The sequence below is a fragment of the Astatotilapia calliptera genome, chromosome 3, assembly GCF_964374335.1.
Source record: "Astatotilapia calliptera chromosome 3, fAstCal68.1, whole genome shotgun sequence".
Lineage (NCBI taxonomy): Eukaryota > Metazoa > Chordata > Actinopteri > Cichliformes > Cichlidae > Astatotilapia > Astatotilapia calliptera.
Window position 1 is genome coordinate 68860979 of NC_137424.1, and position 6775 is coordinate 68867753.

At 38.9% G+C, this 6775-nt stretch overlaps 1 protein-coding gene across 6 annotated transcripts in view; it reads left to right on the forward strand.

The window, feature by feature from the left end:
- The window catches only part of LOC113018111 (Fc receptor-like protein 4), a 66361-nt gene extending 60385 nt beyond the window's left edge, over window positions 1-5976 (forward strand). For 2 of the 6 annotated variants that reach the window (XR_013906406.1, XR_013906407.1), the window contains exons 3-6: window positions 320-431; window positions 1394-1519; window positions 1625-3624; window positions 3731-4062. The gene's annotated coding sequence lies outside the window, so the exon portion shown is untranslated. Of the gene's footprint in view, window positions 1-319; window positions 432-1393; window positions 1520-1624; window positions 3625-3730; window positions 5861-5961 lie in introns of those variants that run through there. The other 4 variants (XR_013906404.1, XR_013906405.1, XR_013906409.1 and 1 more) reach the window with 4 other exon arrangements.
- Window positions 5977-6775: the final 799 nt, after the last annotated feature.

A 6775-nucleotide genomic window follows, 5' to 3' on the forward strand; every position in this document is an offset into this window, starting at 1 on the left:
TCAGAAACTGGCTCATCCATATTGCAATGCTGTTTTCTGTATTTTCCTTCAGCAAAGATATGATCCACAGCTTGGCTTATTGTAAATCTTCACATATTTGCGTTCTGCAGACATGCAACTCACCAAGTAAACTGAGTTGTTCTGCACATGCCGTACATGACTGACTATGTTGATCTGTACTCTACTTGTAAGTTTGAGTCACTGTCCCAGAAAGTAAGAACTTTCTGTTGGAAAATATCAACTTTTTCACTTCTCCTAGGTTTTAATTCAAATGAAAACCTGTTAAATATATATATATATACTGTTTTTGTACCAACAGAAAGGTGCTCAGAGGAAGAGGGCGGGCTTTACTTGGTGTCAGTGACAGAAATGAAAAAAGCTCAAATGAGTGAGAAGGACGATGAAGGAAACATCTGTGCTGTGTCTGCTCTGTAAGTAGAATCTCTGTGTTTGTTTGACTTCTTGTACTTTGACTGTCTGCTCTCCTGATAACTGATGATGGAGGAGAAGACATGATTTGCTCTGTAGGACTAAGGGTGTACATGCAGGTCTGGGTTTTCTGTACAACGAAGGTGGTTCCCTTCTTACTGGGGTGAGTCGCCATGGTGACTTGTGCTGTAGGGCAGGTTGTCATCCAGATGAAAGATCAAGAAACAGCTTTTTAATCGATCGATTTAATTTCCTTTTGGGACAAACTGCAGAGATTTCCACGTCTCCTTTGTCAGGCTGTGGGACAAAGTGTTTAAAGTTTCAGAGCTCTAATGTGCAGCTGTCACCCTAATAATACTCACTTCTTTTGCCTTACATCTTTCTGTGTGAGCAAATGTCTCCATCCAAGGTTGGGTCGGGTCACTTAAGTGAGACGTGTCCCCATGCAGTCCTCCACAATCCTGACTGCGTGGTGCTAGAAGTGGATGTTGACTGGTTGATAAGTGGGCGAGGATAGCACAAGGTGGTGATTTCATACCTGCCGATTTCTAATTGGCTCCAGAATAGGTTATGTTCACATCAAGTTACCATGGTGATATTATGGTAGTCTTTACCTTATTATAGCCTTATAAAGCCCACTGATGCAATTGTTGTTATGATTTGGTACTATACACACTGGAAGTGTGTTTGGGGTCACTCTCCTATCAAACAGGATAGGAGAGTTTGAGGACTTGACTTTAACTCTTTGTCAGCTTGACAGAATGGAGACTGACACTGATGTTTATTTTTAGTATCTGAAAAGAAAATATAATCTTAATATAAATAAAGCTTAAATGACTAATAAAATGTGTGTATGTCTGTCTTTTTCTCCGTGTTTATTTTGCCATTTCGGTTGCTTCCTTGTACTTTTACTTTAAGATGAATCATTTCAATTAACCTCAATAATTATAATCAATTCTTACAGGTGGTCCAATGTTTCTGGATTACCCACAGCCCCCTCTGTCTGCATAAAAGCAGTGCTGGAACACTGGTGTACCATGGCCTCGTGAGCATCAGGGGAACAGCATTGTCCTTGTTGCTACAGAAAATGGTGAGAAAAAGTAATTAACAATGGAGGAGAGACAGACCATCATAACACTTAGATGTAGGTCTTGTAGTCTGATGAATTATAATCTGAAATCTTTGCATTCTGCAGCGCCATGCAGTACCCTCTGGTAAGCTTGAAAATATGGAGTGGCCAGCACGGTCTCCAGACTTAAACCCCATCAAGCTGGTTTGGGATGAACTGGACCGAAGAGTGAAAGCAAAGCAACCTACAAGTGTCAAACATTGTAGAAAGAACACCACGGCTGTGTTCAGCTGTTATATCTGCCAAAGGTGGCTACTTTGAGAAGTTGAGAATACATTTGTCTTTAAATTGATTCTGATTTCTTTTTTAACTCCAATTGCTTATTTGTACTCAGAGGTGTGGACTCGAGTTATTAATTTTATGACTTTAGACTTGACTTGAAAAAATGTTCTAAGACTTGAGACTCGACTCTGACTTGCCTGACATTACTTGAGACTTACTTGAGACTTGCAAAACAATGACTTGGTCCCACCTCTGTTTGTACTTTAAATTGATTCTGATTTCTTTTTTAACTCCAATTGCTTATTTGTACTGTGCTTTCATTTCAGAGTACAATGAGACATTAAACTGGATAATTTCCAATAAGCTCTGATGAAGCTGGATTGACTAAAGTTATTGTTTGTGTCGTGTTTCCATGTGTTCAGTAACTTTACTGTTATTTGTATTTTGTTTCTAAGTGCTGTCGTCTCCACAGCAGTGATCTGGTTTCTCTGCAGTTTCAATAAACTTTGGTCTCACTTGATCTTCTGTTTGTTTCACAAAGATGTCTGATGGACAACCTGAGTTGTTGTGATGAACCCAAAACACTTCAGTTTTCTTCAAAGCAGATAAAGTTCCTGTGAGCCACAGACAGCAGGAACGATTTCACACATGAATCTTAGTTTCTGTGAAGTTTGTCTGTTGACAGCAGAGCTGATTTGATTGCAACTCATTTAATGGACAAAATAAATTTCAGGTACAGCTGCACTCAGCTTTTTCTGTATCTACACGATGGATCATTGTTCATTATAAAATATGATGTGAAAATTTAACCCTTTTTATAAAATGTTTAACAAGTTTGCTTGAAGGGGGAAAAAAACACAGGATACAACTTTGCAAAGAGACTTTGACTTTGTTATAATCTATTCTAACTCTTATTTTAACAGATGAATATCAAGATTTGGTGATATGAGGGGAAACTCCATTAATAAACAGTCTTCATGTACAGTGTGTTACATACTGGCCACACTGTGGATTTGGTTATGGAGTTATACACTCAGTGGCCATTTTATTAGGAACACCTGTCTATTATCAAGTTGAACTCTTCTTTTGCCTTTTGAAATGCTTCAGCACTTCATGTCATAGACTTAAAAAAAATATACTGGAAACATTTCTCAGAGGTTCAGGCACTAAATACCAGAGGTGAACAGGACTAAGAGGACAGGGAGGGCACAAATGAGAACACACTGACATAAGATACAGACTTTCAAAATAAAACAGGAAATGCACAGGCAGAGAACAGGGAGCACAGAACCGCAATCCTAAGAACACAAAAGTCTGAACCCGAATACATAATCAGAGAACACAAGATCATAAGAAACACTTAAAGCTGAGTCAGAATCTATCTATCTATCCACACACACACATATAAATGTGTGTGTGTGTTTTACACCAGTGGTGTAACAAAAAAACAAACTACAAATCAAAACAAAAACTTTGTTTTTCAGCTTGACAGAATGAAGGCAGACTGACACTGAAGTTTATTATATTTTATTTTTATATATTAAAAATAATTTTGGTATACATAAATCTTAAATGACTATTATATTGATTGTGTCTGTTTTCACAGTTACTGTGAGACTTTTTCTCCATGTTTGTGTCATTTCGGTTGCTTCATTATACTTTTACTTTACGATAAATTTTTTTCAATTAAGCTCATTCATTATAATAAATTCTTACAGGTGGTCCAATGTTTCTGGACTACTCACAGCCGCCTCTGTCTGCATAAAAGCAGTGCTGGAACACTGGTGTACCATGGCCACGTGAGCATCAGGGGAACAGCATTGTCCTTGTTGCTACAGAAAATGGTGAGAAAAAGCAATTAACATCAGAGGAGAGACAGACCATCATAACACCTAAATGTAGGTCTTTGACTGATGAATTGTAATCTGAAATCTTCGGTTCATCACGCAGGATCTATGTACGCCATTGAGTAGGCGAAAGGATTGTTCCATGACATTCTACAGCGCCATGCAGTACCATATGCTATGCACGTTGTTGGTCAGTCATTTATCCTGCAGCTAGAGAATGACCCAAAACAAAAGTCCAAACTCTGCCTGAACTACCTCAGGAAAAAAAGAACAAGATGGTGAGCTTGAAAATATGGAGTGGTCAGCACAGTCTCCAGACTTAAACCCCATCGAGCTGGTTTGGGATGAACTGGACCGAAGAGTGAAAGCAAAGCAACCTACAAGGTTCAAACATTTTAGAAAGAACACCACGGCTGTGTTCAGCTGTTATATCTGCCGAAGGTGGCTACTTTGATGAGTAGTTGAGAATACATTTTGGTCTAGAAATTTCCAATGAGCTCTGATGAAGCTGGATTGAATAAAGTTGATTGTGTCATGTTTCCATGTGTTCAGTAACGTACACTCAACAAAAATATAAACGCAACACCTTTGTTAAATTCAAATTCAAATTCAAATTTTATTTGTCACACACACACAACCATACACAGTATGACATGGGGGTGAAATGCTTGTAGCTGTACAATGCCCGACCATTAAATGACAGAAGAAAAGTTCTACAATATTTACAATTTACTACAAAAATTTACAAATTAACTTAGGAATTTACAGTAAAGAATGTGCAAATAGCAGAAGAGATTATAAAGATAAGGATTATAAATTATAGGAATTATAGGATTATAGGAAATGTGTGGTGGTGCGTGTGGTGACGTGTGTGAGAGTCCAGTCTTATAGTGACGTGTTTGGGAGAGTCCAGTCCTACACCTGGTTCAGGCCCCGAATAGCCTGGGGGAAGAAGCTCCTCCTCATTCTCTCTGTTTTGGCCTTAAGGGAGCGGAAGCGCTTCCCAGACCTCAACAGTGAGAAGAGTCCATTGTTGGGATGCTCCCATTCCCCATGGGATGGACGTAGAGACCTAAAATTCATTCCAGATACACAATATAACCATCCCTCCCAAACAGTGGTCACAAATCAGTCCAAATGTGTGGTAGTGGGCACATCTGCTATATTGAGATAATCCATCCCACCTCACAGATGCTGATCTGACATCATGAGTAGTGCACAGGTGTACCTCAGACTGCCCACAACAAAAGGCCTGTCTAATCCTGTCTGTATTTCAAATACATCAGTCAAAATAATGCACAATGCCTGATTTTTAAAAATCTGTTAGACTTTTTTTTATTAAACATATAGAACCACACACACTCAGTTAACACAAATTTCCTGCATTCAGATTCCTGTCTTTCTAACATAATTCATATAAGGTTCCCACAGTTTCATACTTACCCTTAACAAATTCAGCTAGGGTCCCTAGCCCATAGGCTGATGCTACCATGAAGTATTCTTAGCTGTCTTTTACACCTAAATACAGTAGTATAATAGTGCATACAATTAGAAGTATTTAATAGAAATTTGTGATTATTAGATTAGTGTGTAAGAGAAGGAGGATGGATCTGTTGGACTGAAACTGACACTTTCTTCTGTGCTTGTTGTCGTTGCTGCTTTTTTTGTTGTTGTTTTTTTTTTTTTTTACAGAAGATATGAACAACAGAGTGGAGATTCACATCATCCTCCTGCTGAACTGCAGATTCAAATGTCTGAGATCTTTCTAAGGCTGAAGTCTGAATCTTCTGCTGCTGAACACAGAGACAGAAAAATCTAAAAACAGACAGCTGTCACTAATGGTAAATGGTCTGTATTTATATAGCGCTTTTAATAGTCCCTAAGGACCCCAAAGCGCTTTACATATGCAGTCATCCACCCATTCACACACTAACGCTCAACAAGGATCCCTGATTTCATTGACACTTCAATCTGAAAAAAAAAAAGCTTCTTTATTTTTCCTCGTGGCTACAAACGAGCCAATAGCATTATCCGGTGATCAAGATTAAAGCAGCAGCAGCAGCAGCAGCATTACTGCCATGTCTCAGTGTTCCAGTAAATCGAATATGTTTCCTGCTTCTGTTTGATTGGCTCTTGCTGCACAGGGGTGGGAAAACTGAGGACTCTTTCTAATTTGTGCCTCCTTATCTCCTCCATCCTCCTCCCTGTTACCTGAACATCAATCGTTCTCGAGGTCAGAGTTGTTTTTTTTAACCTCTAGATTAAAAAAGAGTAACTCGAAACTGTGAGGTTTCATTTTCAATCCATGGTTTGTTTTTTTTTCCATTCTTATAGTTGATCAGACTTCACCATTTCTGCGTGTGAAGATTCGAGTTTCTCTGCTGTCTACCACATTGACTCATGTTATTTCTCTAATTAAAGTGGCCCAGAACATGAAACACAAGCTGGGCTGAAACTATTTATATTGTAGTTGTAATTTAATGTTATTTAATTACAACAGTTTAAATGAAGCTCTGAGACGCTGATGTCTCATTCTGTTGAGACTGTTTCCTTGACTCCTCTCTCCTTGTGTCCTTTCTGAGCTCTTCAGTGGGCCTTAGACACACTGGAGGAGGGGTTTGTGCAGTCTGATTCTCTGATAACAAACATCACAGTGTGATAAGTTTCAGCATCCAGCGTGTGCTATATGCCCTCTGGTTTAGAAAAGGGACGTAAGTGAGAAAAAGCCTTTTACTGAGTTCAAATACAATTTATAAATAAATATTGGTCTGATAATGAATAACATGATAACCTGAAGCAAAGCTCAGAGGGTTTGCTGTGTGTTCTTTGGCGATGGTTCAGCAGGATTGCTGTAAGATGATGCAAAAATAAATCTCCGTTAAACAGTCAACAGTCCAGTTTTTTTTTTTTATTCCTTTGGTTCTTCAAAGCAGTGGGTTAGTGCATTATATTCACAGGGAGATTAAAATCAAACAAATAACAGAATTAAACCAGGGAACAAATGAGGTGACACTTCTGCACCAGGCTGAACCCCATAACAGTCGGGTAGTGGTTGATGTAACATTCACAGAAAACGAAAACAGGTTAAGACAGACAGTGCATGAGATCAGCATATACCCCCCCCCCCCCCCCCCCCCCTCTTCCTTGC